Source organism: Macaca fascicularis, chromosome 12 (assembly GCF_037993035.2).
Source record: "Macaca fascicularis isolate 582-1 chromosome 12, T2T-MFA8v1.1".
In the NCBI taxonomy this organism is placed as follows: Eukaryota; Metazoa; Chordata; class Mammalia; order Primates; family Cercopithecidae; genus Macaca; species Macaca fascicularis.
In genome coordinates this window covers 107,932,775-107,950,619 of record NC_088386.1, presented here as the reverse complement: position 1 = coordinate 107,950,619, position 17,845 = coordinate 107,932,775, and the positions used below count along the sequence as shown (strand labels likewise).

Sequence of the window (17,845 nt, the reverse complement as noted above, 5' to 3'; positions counted from 1 at the left end):
ATGTGGTCTTTGCACAATTAAAAATTTATTCTTATACAATAATTACTAATATACATTTTAAACAATAGCATCCCTAGAATATATTTGGTCTTGTTTTCAGTAACTTTTACACACTTCTTAGAAGCACTTTCATATAAATTTACGTTAAATGTTTTGAATACTGATGTAATAAACCGGTTATTGGATAGTAATTTTTTTAGAGATCTAAGATAATTTTAATAATTCTATACTTAGGTAAATAGTGAAAAGAGTGATATTTAAATATTTTGAGTGTACTAAATATGTCTAAAATTGGTAACAACCTAAGAAAATGAACCACCTCAAAACATTAATAACACTGTATGGCTTACAATATCCATTTTTAAAACGACTCTCATAGTTGGACTAGTAAAGCAAATGAACCAAAGGTATTTCCTTACTGTCTACTTGACTGATAGAACTCTGTTTCTGTAAGTTATGTGTCAAAAGTTTTTAATAATTTTGATGGTTAATTTTGAGGTCTTTGTTTATCAAAAGTAGATAGTTAAGGATATCCGAATCATAGAATTAGAGGGCCTTAAAAGAAACTACATTTTTTTTCTCTCTCTCTCTTTTGTTTTTTGTCTTTTGCTTTTTGAGATGGAGTCTCACTTGGTCACCCTGGCTGGAGTGCAGTGGCACGATCTCGGCTCACTGCAACCTCCGCCTCCCAGGTTCAAGCAATTTTCCTGCCTCAGCCTTCTGAGTAGTTGGGATTACAAGCGCATGCCGCCACGCCCAGCTTATTTTTTGTACTTTAGTAGAGACGGAGTTTCACCGTGTTGCCCAGGCTAGTCTCATACTCATGAGCTCAGACAATCCGCCCTGTTCGGCCTCCCAAAGTGCTGATATTACAGGTGTGAGCCATCACGCCCGGCCCAAAAGAACTTACTTTTTGAGGGAGCTATTGTTTAAAGAAGGGAACACATACAAACTATCTTAGGACATATGACAAGAAACTCAATGACATTATAGAATAGACAAACTAACAAAGTAAGCTGAATTCTGAAGCAGGAAAAAGAAATAATTTAAACAGTCTATTAGATTGGAATAATAGAAAAATTTTAAAATGCAATCTAAAGATCTGTGTTTTTCTTCTTATGTTTGCTTTACTTTTCTATACATGGAACTAAATTTCACTGATAATACAAATAGTTGTGACTATTGTAAATGACAGTCATTGTATTAAATAACATGAAAATGTCTTTTTATGTATTTTATAGTAATTCTTATGGTCTTGTAAGATAAAAGCATAGAATAATAAAAAATAGACTTTAGACCATTTTTAACTTTTAGCAATATGAAAGTAGCATGTAGATATTTTTGATATATGGTCGATACTGTGTTAGAAACTATTTGAATTAAAAAGTAAGATACGTTATTAGAATGAACAGATTTGCAAAAAGTAAGATAAGGAGGGCCAAGATTTCTGCCTGGATAAAAAGTAAGCTATTTCTTTCACAAAAGTAAATTTTGGTTCCTAACTACTAGCATCTCTAAAAAGTTCATCTAAACTTTGTATTAACCCATGTGCATATCTTTATTTTAATATATGTATTTAATGACAACTCTAATAGCACTTAGTTTTTGCTTCCTAACTTATTTTTTGTTTCACATATCTTTTGTTTTTTTTTTAAAAAAAATCGTTTCTATTATGACATATACCGATTCATGTCATATGCAATATTATGTATTACACCTCTCTAATCCTTAGGAAAACACGTCTGCAATCCCAAGTAAACAATGGCATTTATTGTCCTTGACTTCAACAATCATGTTGAAGATTATAGATATGTAATACATAAGTACTGTATATATATATATGTGTGTGTGTATACATAGGCATATTACAAATACTGTATTTGTATACATATATACATATATGATAAATTGTGTTTTATATGTGATATGTATGTGTTGGTGTGTGGGTGTGAGATTTTATATATATATATATATATAAAATCATTGCTAAGACACAGATAAGAACCCAGAATCAGAAAGAAGTGTGGTCTTATGTTAATGGTAGGGGTGGGGTGCATGCTGGGTTATCTGAAGGATTCAGGAAAACTTGGCTCATTCTGAGGGATTGGCTTATTCTGAAGGATTCAGGAAAAGTTTCATCAAAGGGGTGCTTGAATTAAATCATGAGAAAATGAACAGAAGCTCATGAGGTGAGTGCATTGTAAGAGAAGGGCATTTCAATGGGAGTAGTATAAGGCTTAGAAGGAAGCCCCTGAATCAGAGTTAATAAATGTGTACTCAGTGTGCACTGTTTTAGACACTAGGCATATATGTGCAAATAAATCACATGTGACTCCTAATCCCAGGGAAGCTACAGTATAATGTTGATGAAGAAAAAGTTTCAGGTGTAGTAGAATATTCCTTTGGAGAGGTAGGAGATATCAGATTCTAGTGACAAGTTAACATTTTGTGATTGGATAAGGTAGTCAATGGAGATTAAAAAGAGTAAGATCTAAGATCAATAAGTGGTTCAAGAACAGAATACTCTTTAACCAGTTGTGGCGGTTCATGCCTGTAATCCCAGCACTTTGGGAGGCTGAGGTGGGCAAATCACTTGAGGTCAGGAGTTCGAGACCAGCCTGGCCAACATAGTGAAACCCCGTCTTGACTAAAAATACAAAAATTAGTTAGGTGTGATTGTGGGCACCTGTACTTGGGAGGCTGAGGAAGGAGAATCACTTGAACCCAGGAGGCAGAGGTTGCAGTGAGCTGAGATCATACCACTGTACTCCAGCCTGTGCAACAGAGCGAGACTCCAAAAAAACAAAACAACAACAACAAAAAACCCAGAATACTCTGGATGCCCCATTCTCTGTTTTCTTACTGGGCCCTGAAAGCAGAGACTATTTACCAAAATCTTCATAATACTACCGTATTGGATGATACAGTATTTCAAATTATACTTTTGAATATGCTACAAAGCTCTCCATTTAATATAAAATTTCATTCCTTCCTAAAACCACATTATGGCTTATTTATGCTGATAGTAACTTCTCTCCACAATATATGATCTGTCCAGTATTGGCACTTTATAGTAAGTGGAGTCCATGTAAAGAAAATATAGTGATTTTACCATTATTTCCTATAAGTTTCAAATTGTATGAGTGGATAATAAATGTATATTTCTCCATTATATACATAGATCTCATCTATATTTATGTAACTAGGACTCATTGACCAAATTTCTTATAAAGGTTTTACAGTTTCTCTTCCTCTAAGAGTGACCCAAATGATATATTTAGAGGGTCAATAGTGATCTTAAATTTCATTCTGGATTCATTTCTGTCTTTAGGAACTTAAGAAATTACTTTAGGTTTTAAAGGATTTTTCTTCCTTATTTTCATCTCTAGCTAGCAATGTAGTAGTGTTTTGCTTTGTCATTTGTTTTATTTTGTATGAAACCACTCAAATTTCTATGAATTGTGACAATTTTCCCTCATATCTCGTTTATCTTGTTTACTATCTGCATATTCAACATTTATGACTAAGACAGTGATAAGACATAGTAAATATTCATTAAATATTTGTTGAATGGACAAGAGAATTAGTATTTGTCTTAAATTATAGATCCCAATTTCATATATGATCTATTGTCTAGATAAACATGTTAGTCTCTTTTCATAGTCATGTTATTTCAGTGTGCCCTCACACACAGGCCAGGTATGTGGGAATAAGACAATCAAAATCCTTTCCCATGAGGATTTGGAATTGTCACCAATAGCATTCAGTTTCTCTATTAGTTTCTTCACTACTCGAATACCACGACACAGCCATTTTTTGTCTTGTGGTTTGAATGTCATAGAGAGCTGTACAGATAGAATGAAGCCAACACTGAAACAGAGATAGAGTAGAAAAAAGCAATATTTACCCCAAATGGTAATTTGGGGAACCAGTCATTTCCATTTCCCACTCTACTTCTGAAGACGGATTGCATTCCAGCCATTTCCACCTCTACTCTTGCAACTTTATAGTAATTTCACCCTTAAACTAGAAAAAGATTGCTTCCTTTTACTACACTAAAATGCCTTGTCTAGTACATCTCCTGAGATTTCAAGAACACAGCAAAAGTGAGCCTTTGTAATTGGATTGAAGATGTACTTTTAAATAATTTTAATATTTGTAGATACTTTCCTTAATCTTTGTTAGATACATTCTGTTGAAATGCTTTTAAATGCGTTGTTTTCAAGATGCTTTTATTATAGCAACCTTGATGCTTATCTCTGTAAACACTTTTCATGCCAGCTTTCTTGTAACCTCCAGTTTTTGCATTTCTTTTTGGGAAGAGAAATCCAGTTTACTGTGTTTAACATTCAACTCCCAAGGAACCACATTGCTGGCTAGAAAAAGGCCCTAAAACTTATTTATTATGTATTTTATCACTATCACAAGGTTAAGACATATAATAGAAAGCAGCAAGGCATAAAAATCACAGATTTTGCGCTATTGTCTTACACTTTGTGAACTCTTTAAAACAAGGCAAAATGTAGTAAGTAATGGGAATGAACTATTAGACCTTTTACCCTCATTAGAATTCGTGGGAGCTTTCTCTCCTTTGTCATTCCATTGGTCTTCTTTGCTACTGCTGGCACTTAATAACTCAGTGCTTCTAAAAAGGTGCCTGACCCACCAGCTTTTACACTTTAAATTTATTTTCTGTTTTATGTATTAGCTTTAAGCAAATAACTATAATGTGTCAATTATGTGTAAAGAAGTCTGCTATGAAATGTAGATATATAGAGAGTGTTAACACCTATCCTCAGTCATTGCTATAGTAGGTTATAATTTTTAATCTGTGGCTTGAATTTAGTTGTGTGCAAATTATTTTAGGAATAGTGTACATTAGGATTTTGAGGAGATAAGTTTATTTAACAGTTGATGCATGGATGTGGAATAGTTACAATATCGTAATTCATTGGGACTCTGTATGCTGTGGTCTAGAAACCTTAAATTTTAGTCATTATAGATGTCTTTTATTCCTAATAAATGAATAAAAATGAAGTAATATATGAAGATGCCTTTTAAAATAACATTCATACTCTATTATTGACAGCAAAAGGCAATGACTTCGAAAAAGTCAGAAAGTATACTTGTTTGAAGCAAAAAGATTAAGAAAAGGTACCTTCTCTCAGATAATGAATAACAAACGCATGCTATTATGAAAAGGTAACACATCTGAAAAACAAAATTTACTTTTATTTTATATTTGGCAGAGCTATATGGCTGTTTTTGAATGTACAAGAAATAATGCCAACTAAAAATTTCTATTTTTAAAAAACAAAACTTTGGAGAAATCATGCAAATGGTTTATTTTTCTCTACCGGAGAAAATGTCCTATTTTTAAATTCAAATATAGCCTTTGTCTTTAGTTAATAATTAACATTTTATAGTGCTATAGAACTGTCATCCTCTTTTATTAGGATCTATGTATGGGATTCTTCTGAGGATGTTGCTTTTCAACTACTCTTCATAAGACATAAAATTTGCATTACTTTTCCATAGCTAGTAAAGGATCTATACATTTCATTCTCTTTCTCATGCATATTCCTCTTCTGACTAATGACAAGCATGTGTTAGAAGGCAGAGAAAGCTGCAACTCATACAGCAAAATACTGACAATGTTACTGGAACCAAAGACTTTGGCTTCATTAGCACAGTTTTGTTACAATAAAGTCAGGAATGATGTTTGACAATGAGTTTCAAGTTGCAACAAGTAACCAAGTCTTGATCTATTCCTTCCCCATTTTCAGTAAGGATGAACAACCATTGAGAGTTAATATGAAATTCTAAATATTTACATTTTAGCCTACTTCTAGCTTTAGTGCTTCCTTTTCAGTGTCCTCTGGCAATTAGAAGCACATGACCAGAATTAAATCCAACAGTATGGGAGATGGTTTTATTTTTGTGTCTGTTTTCCATATCTTCCTCATACACTTTTAACTCTATGTCCAGGCTAAGCTGTCTGCTGCATAGCATGATTTAGAAAAAACACTATATTGAAGAGTACATATTTCAAAATAAATGGATAATTTATACAGTACTTATTCTTAAGTTATGAATATGTTAGAAAATGATTTACTGAATAGTTTTTTTCAAATACTAGCTACCAACACCCATCTATATTTGTTTTTAGCTTATTAAATACCAGATAGAATGACTTGTGTGGCGGAAATTATGTTGGAGAGAGAGAATCAGGATGAGAACACTTGCCATATTTTAGAAACATTAGAGAGGAAAACACCATTTAAATTAAACATCTACGACATAATAAAGTGGGTCCACATGAGTTACAATCTCATATTTCCCAAAAAGATTATTTAAGTGCAACATTTTCAGATACAGCATGCGTATCTCAGTTGTGCACATCATTTTGATTGGACTGTATAGTAGGAGTACAAGCCTGAATTTGTATTCCTGAAAAACTTTGTAAGATATTTGTCACTCAAATGGTGAACAAGTAAATGAGAATTCTATATCAAGTATTTGTATTCTGTAACTATCTATTCATTAAGCACAGTAGTCTATGTTTTTCTTCCATGTCACTAATTGAGACAGGTGGCAAGAGAGGATTACAAGATCAACATCGAAATACTTAGACTTCACTATCATTAGATTCAAAGAAACTACACCTTCAAGAAATTATTGGTTGGGTAAACAAGCATTAAAAAAGATACAGTGCTGTAACTTTTTCTTTAATTCTTTCTGTTTGAATTTCATGTAAAATTGCTTTTATGGTAAAATGTTACATATTTAGATGCTGCGTTAACATGATGATCTCTTAGCTGGGTGAGACAGAGAATGCTAAAAACGACACAGAGCGAATAATATTACAACATGTCAGTTAGGCCAAAGCAGACATTTTGGGTTAAATAGAGTTTTCAAAGCTTTGATAGTTTCTGAAAGCTGTCTCTAAGGCCATTAAATATAATACATATGCAATTTTGTATGTGTGTATTTACAGCTGACTTTCAAATTGAAACTTGATTTTGTACTAAATCTAGTCATGGAACTTGTATTACATTTGAAAAAGCTATGCAATTTACACTTGGCTTAGGATTTTTTTTTTCTCAGAGGTTAAGTACCATTTAATCTAAAAATATACATTGACTCAAAATTCTGATGCTCTTTCAGAAATTCTACAAGATAAATCAAAGGATAAAAAATGTCTATATTCTTTATTTGGTATTTATTTAAACATATATTTAAAATTTTCTTTTTAATCATTTCAATCAAATATTAAATAAAAATATATTCAATAGGCTGGTGCTGTGGCTCACACCTGTAATCCCAGCACTTTGGGAGGCTGAGGTAGGAGGATTACTTGAGACCAAGAGTTTGGGTAACATGGTGAGACCCTGTCTCTACAAGCGTTTTAAAATTTAACCAGTGTGGAGGCACATGCCTGTAATTCCACCTACTCAGAAGGCTGAGGTGGGAGGATCATGTGAGCCCAAGAGTTGGAGGCTGCAGAGAACTAACATTGTGCCACTGCACTCAAACCTGTGCGACAGAGGAAAATGTTGTCTCAAGAAAAAACAACAATAAATAAGCAAGCAAAATATATACATCTATATGAGTTTCCTCTGTATCTTAAGCAGATTAAAAAACTATAAGTAAAATGGTGTCTATGATAAAGATGTATAACTGATAGTAAATATTTGAAGGAATATTAGAAGGAATGATAGAAATAAGAAATAGATTAGTATTTATCAATCTAGTATCAATAGACTAGTATTTATCAATCTGATATGTGTAAATATATACATATATTAAAATTATAGTATATACAAGTATTGTAAATAGAGTGGCCACTTATATCTATGCACATATAAATGTAAATTAGCAACCACTTTCCAGGAATCAAGAACCAAATTAGTATATAATATTAACTTTATATAATGTTTCTCTTTAAGTATAACCTACTAAACATTGAAAACAATCTATTATTTCAATAATAATAAATAATAATAAAACCGTTTGCAACAAGTTCTTTTAGCCCCTAATTGCAATGCAGTTTCCACAAATATGCCCTTGTTGCAAATATATTTAAATTAAAAATTAATTTATTAGGATGGTGAGCAGATGCAAAGTGTTTCTTTATACTTCTGGGCATTGTGGTATTTAAATTAGGCTTAAAAATGTGCATATAATGAATTTATAGGCTTGTCTTAATTTTAAATGAGAAAATTACAGCCAGGCACGGTGGCTCACCCCTGTAATCACAACACTTTGGAAGGCCTAGGTGGGAAGATTGCTTGGGCCCAAGAGTTTGAGACTAGCCTGAGGAACATGGTGAGACCCTGTTTCTACAAAAAATTGAAACAAAATAAACAAATAAGTAGAGAACCCAAGTAACAAGTCCATTTTACTCTATGATTCTTTGTTTTCCTTTCTCAGGGAAATTGAGTATATAAAAGTTATTCCTTTACTTCTTTTATTTGGGAACAGCAAGGACCTTTATTCAAAGAGAGAGAACACAATTATGTGATGTTGTTAAAGAATTATATTGTCGATGAGCTATCTTTTAATTCTAAAAATGAAGCATTGGAATATAATCAATACCTTTTTTTAATTTCAAAATATACTGCATATATTTCCATTAGCTTTATTTTTCTCTGACTCTTGAAATGAAACACTTTGTTTTCTTTCAAAAAAAGGCAGATTTAAACTTGATGAACAATTTTGCATGAGACCAAATCAATTTTAAAGGTCTCTCGTTGGTCACACAGAGTATAATTTAAGGATCAAAAGTGTAAAAATAAAATGTGAAAACTGTTACATTTAGAAACATGGTAATTATTTCTCCGGATCTCTAATTTGAACTCATTTACTGTAAAAATAATACAGTAAAATATATAATGAATGTGATAAAAACTAAGGTATTTTAGTAAACATAGGCTCCTTCAAAATCATTATTATTAAATTTCTACCTGAAAATCAGAATATGTAATTGAGTGTTTAACTAAATCCTCTTAAATAATTTAGTACTACTCTTTCCAAAAATAAAAGTGCCTATCATGATGCCCAGCACCTTGTAGCCCCTCAGTAAGAGCTGACTGGCTGTATCTAACCCTATTAGGCTTCTTCCTTTCTTCTTTGATACCCTGTATACCATTATTGAGCCATGCTCTGAAGACTTGACAATAAGTTTTCACGAAGCTTTTTTGGAGGTTCAGTTTTTGGGTGGTGGTGATTTGTATTTTCAGAGTGTTAAAATTGCAAGTCAAACACTTGGTTGTTTTTAAGAGGCAATCAATAGCTGAAGAAGTATAAAGACTCTACGTAGTTTGTGAGGGTTGTTTTAACATCATTTCATAGAAGCAATGAAAAGTATTCTTCAATAACACAATGAGACATCAATAAAGCATCGGGAAGCATTCATGAAAGAAACGCATAGAGAAAGTACAAGCAAATATGGATTATATATCTGAATTGCATTACTTTCCTTCTTAAAACTTTCCATCCTCTTAGGATAAAGTCCAAAATTCTTATTAAATTCCTACAGTTGTTTGGTCCATACCTATAAGCTTTATCTTCCCACTGTCACTAATGACATGAAAACTCACTGGCCATCTTTCAGTTATAACCAACTTCCTTTTGGTATTCAGCTCTTTCTAACTCTACTGACCTTTCTCTCATTCTCAGATTTTCTCCCCCATGAACATATGGATACACCTAAGTATTCATGTCCTGGCTAAGTTCTGTTCTGTTTTTAGGTCTCCATTATAAATAATTTCTTCAGGGATATTTTACTAACTACCTAGTCTAAATTCCTCCCATTACATACATTCATAGCACCCTCTGCTTCCTTGTAGCACTTCTACTATAACAATTATTTAAGTATTTGTAAATTCTGTCAACACTCCTAAATAACAAGTACCAGACAAAGGCCATGTCTAGTTCACTGCAGAATTCTAGCATAGTACACAGTGCCTGTCATGTAGTGGCTGCTCAGCAAATACTTGTGAAATAAATAAGCAAATTTTATAACAATAAGAATAAGTTCTTTTATTTATGACATTAAATCAGGAAAAAATTGCACAGAAATTACTTTACTTACTTTTCCAACTGAAGTTCCTCTCTATCGTGTCTTGTAGAATCTATAGTACCTTTCATCTTACAGCCTATAAAATGATTTGGTTAATAATAAATGATATGCTACCCATAATGGAAATATGGGATACTTAGCTTATATATTTACACTGTTACATAAAAGCCTAACAGATATATAGGTAGTGCAGCTTATTGGCTGAGCTGCATGACTTGAGCAAAGTCATGTAGCCTTCACAGCTTTCACTATCTTGAGATACTTCTCTGACCTGCCTTGAATACCTGAGAATCCTTCCATTAACAAATCCCTTATGTCCAGTTCCTTTTCTTTTTTTTTTCTTTTTCTTTTTTTTTTTTTTTTTTTTTGACGTGGAGTCTCGCTCTGTCACCAAGACTGGAGTGCAGTGGGGTGATCTCAGCTCACTGCAAGCTCTGCCTCCTGGGTTCACACCATTCTCCTGCCTCAGCCTCCCAAGTAGCTGGGACTACAGATACCTGCCAGCACACCTGGCTAATTTTTTTTTGCATTTTTAGTACAGACGGGTTTCACCGTGTTAGCCAGGATGGTCTCGATCTCCTGACCTCGTGATCCACCCACCTCAGCCTTCCAAAGTGCTGGGATTACAGGCATGAGCCACCGCACCTGGCCATGTCCAGTTACTCTTTATAAACTGAGGCCTCTGTGCTTTTGCATGCAATTTTCTTCCTTTATGGAATGTCTTTTAGCCCTTCTGTATTTGGAAAATCATACACTCTCTACTAACTTGTTCTAAATATAAGCTATCTCTATTCCCCTAACCTTAACATGCTTCCCCATATTCAATCTGTATTTTCATCCCCACCTTTACCATCAAGACAAGCAGAATTAATGTCTTCCATTGTTTCTCCATAGTCCTAAGCACCTACTGGTACTATACCATATGTCACATTGTGTAGGCATGTGTTAGATGATGAGATATACTATGCATTTTTGTCAATTTATGTAGATTGTACAGAGTAAATGTTCAGTGAACTTTTATTTTTTGAACAGATAAATAAACTGTGTTAAGTGGTTTTCTTCCAGTGAATTTTGTTATACTGGAATTATATTCTTTGTAATAAAAAGAAACACCATATTTATAAGCTTCCTTAGACTCACATTTCATGTTGGCATGGACTAACACCTCAGAAATACCATTTGTTAAAATAGGTTCAGGGCACTGTGCTGGTTTTATGCCTAACTCCATCTCCCACTCCTTATTACAACCCTCTGAATAAGTGTTGTTATTCACATTTTGTAAGTGATGAAACAGGCTCAGAGAATTAAATGACTTTCTCAGAACCACAGAGCTAATGGGCAAAGTGAGCATTTTAAACCAGTTCTTTCATTTTAAACTTTACACACTTGGACTCTGTCTTGCTGCTGCCTACTCTTTACCAATGACCCATTTGTTACTTACAGAAACCAGGATTTTAGAAAAATCAGACAAGGAAGGGAGATTTTCATTAAAAACAATTATAAAAATTTTGGAACTAGATTGGAAAAGGTAGGCCTCAGTAGAGTCACAACATTTGGGGACCCTGAGTAGACAGAGCTAAGATGACTCAGTGCTGGGGGCAGTGGGTATAAGGAAAACTGCACTGAGAACTTGAAAGACAAAGTCATCTCCTTTGCTATTCAGATTTTATAGTCAAAAGAATTAAACAGAGACCAAGGAGGATGATTGCTTAAAGCCAAGAGTTTGAGACCAGCCTGTGCAGCAAAGTGAGACCTTCTTTCTACAAAAGATATGCCTGTACTCCTACCTACTCAGGAGGCTGAGACGGGAGGGTCATTTGAGCCCAGGAGTTTGAGGCTGTAAGGAGCTATGATTACACCACTGCATTTCACCCTGAGTGACAGAATTTGTTTAGAGACTGTCTCTAAAAAATAAATAAAAATAAAAAAGAATTAAACATTCAGTAGATGTTTATTGACTGCCAACTCTTTGAAATTCATGGCACTATGTTTGTAAAGAAGTACAGAGCTATATTGTAATAGTTGACAGTAGCTAGCCCAAATTTAATAAGTGAAAAAAAAAAAAAAGTTGTATAGTGTCAGAAAAGGTAAATGCCACAGCCATTCCCAGAATGAACTCCAGAGCTCCTTAAAACAAGCTACATCTTATCTTTATATCCCCAGTACCTAGCACCCTGCCTGGTATTTAAAAAAAAAAAAAAAAGAATTGTGAGTTAATTGATGATTGAGTAGCATGCATTTGGCAGGGGGTGCAGTTATAAGAAGATTAATGGAGGAGACAAAATGTGACTTAATTATATATATATATATATATATATATATATAGAGAGAGAGAGAGAGAGAGAGAGAGAGAGAGAGAGAGAAAGAGAGAGAGAGAGAGAGAATAGAGAAAAAAGGAGGAGGTATTCTAGGTGCATTTCCACCTGGGAAATCCCCTCCTTTTTAAAAATTCTGTTCATAGATGTGGAGGAAAGGAAAAAAGAGAAAGTATTTACCATGGCACAAGGGGTAAGAGCTGAGATGCCACAGAATAGTGAAATGTTAGAACATAAAACTGAAAAGAGAAGACCAAATTGTGGGGATCCTTTAAGACTTGTCAAGTTACTGAAAAGCTGCAACACATCCAGTGGCAGGAAGAAAGTATTATTTGGAGGAATTTACTTGTATGGGTATGGCATTATTTCAAACTCCAATGAATTAGTTTAATGAGAGCCTGGAATCAGTTCTTTGGAGTGGCAGTTGAAGGCAGAGATGTATTCAATAATCATTATAAGGAAAGACTTAATAAGTACTTAAAAACTAACTGCATATAAAGGGTGTGGGTGAGAAAGTAGATAAAAAGATCCTGAGATCTCCAGTCTGGGACATTGGGCAGATGTGTTGTCCAGGTAGTCATAGGGATAAAGGAAGGACAGAGCATTGTTGCCAAAGATACCTGGTGGCAGATGCCTTGAATTTCTATCACTTTTTCAGGAAGACCCCTCATTGGAAATGTGCTTTGCATCCCAACTAAGGTAAGGTGCTCTGTCAGGGCTCATTCAAATGTCAGGCAGGAGGGTGGCTAGAGAATGAAAGTGTTAGTAAAGCATCTATCAGTAAACTTTTATTTGCAAAGACTAGATGACTACTGCATTTATTTCAAACAGTAATCAGATTAAACAAACAAAAAGTTAAGCTCAGTAATCAACTAGTTGCGCTTAAGCCATTTGGGGCAATAATCTAGGTGTCTTTCCAAGAAATGTAGTCCCCTGAAGAGGCTGGCTTAACCTTTTGTTTGCTGAATGTAATTACAGCACATTTAGAATTAAGATGAGGAGCTTCATTTTTATTGCAGGAACTAATTTGAAAGCAGTTCTGGTGATAAAATTTGCAGATAACTCTGCTCTAGCAAAGTCCCGTTTGAATTTCCCCTATTATCAGTTAAAGGACTTAGATATCAGTGGACTTTGCCTTAGTGTGGTGGTTTGTTCTCAGTTCTCATCTATTTCAGTGAGGCGGTAGCAACAGTGACTGCTTTATTACTCCGTGTGAAGTAGGCTGCTGGAAAAGTGTCAATGCCCATGGGGTCAGCAATCCAACATCCTTCCTAAGGAAGCAGGGGGCACAAGCTAACTAATATGTGGTGCAAATAAAGAGGAATATGGTAAAAGGAAAGAAGTCAAGTCTTGGAAGAGAAGAGGAGTAAGCAGTAAATACACTGGGGATGGATGGATTTGGGTAAGCTGAGAGGAAGCCATGAGTACAGGAATATGCTAATAATGAAAGTATATGCCAATTGAGCTCCACAGTGTTTTCCAAATAGCTTAGATTTTTCAAATCCTTTGAGTGGGATCGCTTCACCTATACACCTTTGACTCTGCTAGTCAATATTTATAAGGCAACTTTTGCTGCAGTTATCTTAGTATTTATGCACAATTGGTCTTTTTAATTGAGAGAGTCTCACTACCCCTGTGAAGTAGTGGGACAAGTTCATCTTACTGATGAGGGCAATGAGGCACAGAAAGGTTACCTGACTTGCTTGAGGTCATGTATCAAGAGCTGGCAGAAGTTAAGCTCAGGAAATTCTGAAGTGACTCACTTCAGAGCTCATAACAAAATTTAACTTTACAGATAATTAAGCTCAATTTATACCCTCTGCAACTTCATTATAGAATTTATGCTATCCCCATGGCTTACAGAAGGGGAAACTTCACAACAAATTGTTGCAGTGAGTTTTCAAGCAGAAATATATCTTATTATTTATTAATATTGAATTGTTTGATCACACTCTTGCTTAATGGTCTCTTATACCCTAAAATATACACATGAAGCAATCATGTATCCTGCTAGCTTCAATGCTGCTAAAAGAGTAGAAGAATCAATTGGTTAGTAAGCTGCTCAGCACAGATTCAACAGCTCTTCTCAGACTTCATTTGGACTATGATGTTCAGATAAAGACCTTACATGTAAGGATAGAATTGACTGACCAGAGCGTGTCTATAATAGGCAATTGGGACAATATGTTTTAGGAAGCCATGTCTCAAAAGTAGTAGTTGAAACAAGTGGGTATGTTGACCCTGGTGAGGAGAGTACTGAAGGGAACCATAGTAATTGTTTTCAGATATTTGAAGGGCTCTCATAGAAAAGGGAGTGGCCTAATTTTGAGTTGTTCCAGAAGACAGCATTAGGCAGAAGTTAAAAGGAGGCTGATTTTGGCTTAAAATAAACATTTTGCTAACAATTAGGGCATTATCATAATATAATGGAGTGCCTTGTTAGATGGGAAAATGGACAGGAACTCAACTGAACACCTTGTATTTTCTAGGAACTGGGCCATTGACACCATAAAGCAGCAAAAATAAAAGACAAAATTACAGATACTGGCATGTTGTAGGCACCCTGCTGATGTTTGTTAGTTTTCTTCCCCTCCCTGAGTGTTTCTTATATACATCCTCACAATGATCCATGACATTGTCATTATTACCAACATTCTGCAGAGTAGGCAGCAAGAAAAAGGGAGTAGTGGGGACTTGAATGTATATCTTTCTGTCCCCAATTCTCACACCCCTCCTACTGTGCTTTGCCATCTCCATCACAGAAACCTGCTATCCTGTGCTCTCCTACCACCATGGATACTCAGCCAAGAATGATTAGGAGAGAAGGGACAAGATTTCATGCATTTGGTAGAAAGTTGTTTAGAAAACTTCAAAGTCCTTTCATTCTTTGTGACTCTTCTGTCTTCCTAAAATGTGTTGCTACTTCCTCAGCAGATGCTCTGTGCTATTCAATTATACATTTACTTCTTAAAAAAACCAGATAGACACATTTCTAACATTTCCATGATAGGTTTACTAAGGTGATTGGGAATAGTTGAATGCAATTCTGGAACCACTGCTTTACCGAAAAACTCCCCTCTGATTTTCCTTTATAAGTTTATTCATTTATGGCATTCCTTTCTTAGGTTGTATCCAACAGGGACTTGGAGAGTTTTAAAGTATGGTATAAAAAATACTGGCATGGCCCCTGAACACACTGCTTATCTTCCTTTCTTTAAAACTACATTCTTTGGTCTTGAATGCTTATCACTTATTAGTCTCTTATTAAAATGCTAAGATGCTAAGGTGGTTTGTCTTAGGGGGCTTAAACTTTATTAGCCAGCATCTCAGCTATTAGGTTTTATCTTGACTGAAGTTAGTTGATATTCCACTGACCCTCACTAATAGTTTTGATTTTTAAATGATAACAGGGGAAGTGTTTGAATCTACCCTCTGAGATGCTTTTTGGGTACCCTACATATAAATCTCCTATTGTTGTTACTCATGCTTTGTCTTTATTCTTTCCTGCCTAAAGTGTGCATATTCATGACTCATCTATGCCACAGTGCTTATCTCAAACAATTAATGGAAAAATAGAAAACCTAGGTTTTCAATTCTCTGATAGTATAATCTGGGACATATTTATTTAACTCTCTGAGTTTCTTGTTTTCTTTTGTAAAATGAAAATATTAGTGTATTAGTTCATTTTCATGCTGTTGATAAAGACAAACCTGAGACTGTGTGATTTAAAAAGAACAAAAGTTTAATGGATTCACAGTTCCACGTGGCTGGGGAGGCCTCACAATCATGGCAGAAGGAGAAAGGCACGTTTTACATGGCAGCAGATATGAGAGAATAGTAGAACTTGTGCAGGGAGACTCCCCTTTATAAAAGTATCAGATCTCTTGAGACTTATTCACTATCATGAGAACAGCACAGGAAAGATCTGCCCCCAAGATTCAATTATACCAGGTCTCTCCCATGACATGTAGGAATTGTGGGAGCTATAATTCAAGATGAGATTTGGGTGGGGACACAGCCAAACCATATCATTCTGCCCCTGGCCCCTCCCAGATCTCATGTCCTCACATTTCAAAACCAATCATGCCTTCCCTGCAGTCCCCCAAAGTCTTATCTAATTTTAGTGTTAACTCAAAAGTCCACAGTTTGAAGTCTCATCTGAGATAAGGCAAGTCCCTTCTGCCTATGAGCCTGTAAAATTGAATGCAAGGTAGTTACTTCCTAGGTACAATGAGGGTATAGGCATTGGGCGTTGGATAAATACACCCATTTCAAATGGGAGAAATTGGCCAAAATGAAGGAATGAAGGGCTAAAGTCCCCATGCAAGTCCAAAATCCAGCAGAGCAACCAAATCTTAAAGCTCCAAAAAAAAAAAAAAAAAAAAAAAAATCTCTTTTGACTTCATGTCTCACATCCAGGTCACACTGCTGCAAGAGGTGGGCTCCCATTGTCTTGGGCAGCTCTGCCTGCCCCATGGCTTTGCAGGGTCCAGTCTCCCACTTGATTGCTTTCACAGGCTGGCATTGAGTGTCTATGGCTTTTCCAGGTGACTGGTGCAAGTCACTGGTAGATCCATTATTTAGGGTTCTGGAGGACAGTGACACTTTTCTCATAGCTAAGCAGCAACCCGATGGGGACTTTGTGTGGGGGCACCCACCCCACATTTCCCTTCAGCACTGCCTTAGCAGATGTCCTCCATGAGCACCACCCCCTGCAGCAAACTTCTGCCTGGACATCCAGGCATTTCCATAGTTCCTCTGAAATCTAGGCAGAGGTTCCCAAACCTCAAATCTTGACTTCTGTGCACCACCAGGGCCAACATCATGTGGATGCTGCCAAAACTTGGGGCTTGCACCCTCTGAAGCCATGGCTTGAGTTGTATCTTGGCCCCTTTTAGTCACTGGTGGATCACCTGGGAAACAGGGCACCAAGTCCCTAGACTTACTTTTGGGGTTGTAACGTATTTACAGTTCACAGCAGATGGACCCTGGCCCCGGCTCACAGAATCATTTTTCCCTCCTAGGCCTCCAGGCCTGTGATGGGAGGGGCTGCTTTGAAGGTCTCTGACATGCCCTGGAGACATTTTCCCCATTGCCTTGCTGATTATTATTCAGCTTCTCACTACTTATGCAGATTTTTTTGCAGCTGGTTTGGATTTCTCCTCAGAAAATAGGATTTTCTTTTCTATCACATTGTCAGTCTGAAAATTTTCCCAACTTTTATGCTCTTTTATGTTTTTTTATGCCGTTTTAAAACTAAATGCTTTTAACAGCACCTGTCACTGAATGCTTTGCTGCTTAGAGATTTCTTCCACCAGATACCCTTAATTATCTCTCTCAATTTCAAAGTTCCACGAATCTCTAGGGCAGGGACAAAATGCTGCCAGTGTCTTTGCTAAAACATAACAAGAGACACCTTTGCTCCACTTCCCAACAAATTCTTCAT

General features: G+C 35.5%; 1 protein-coding gene across 6 annotated transcripts in view; it reads left to right on the top strand.

Moving 5' to 3' along the window:
* ERBB4 (erb-b2 receptor tyrosine kinase 4) overlaps nt 1–17,845 on the top strand; it is a 1,185,936-nt gene that overhangs the window by 432,247 nt on the left and 735,844 nt on the right. The window lies entirely within an intron of this gene.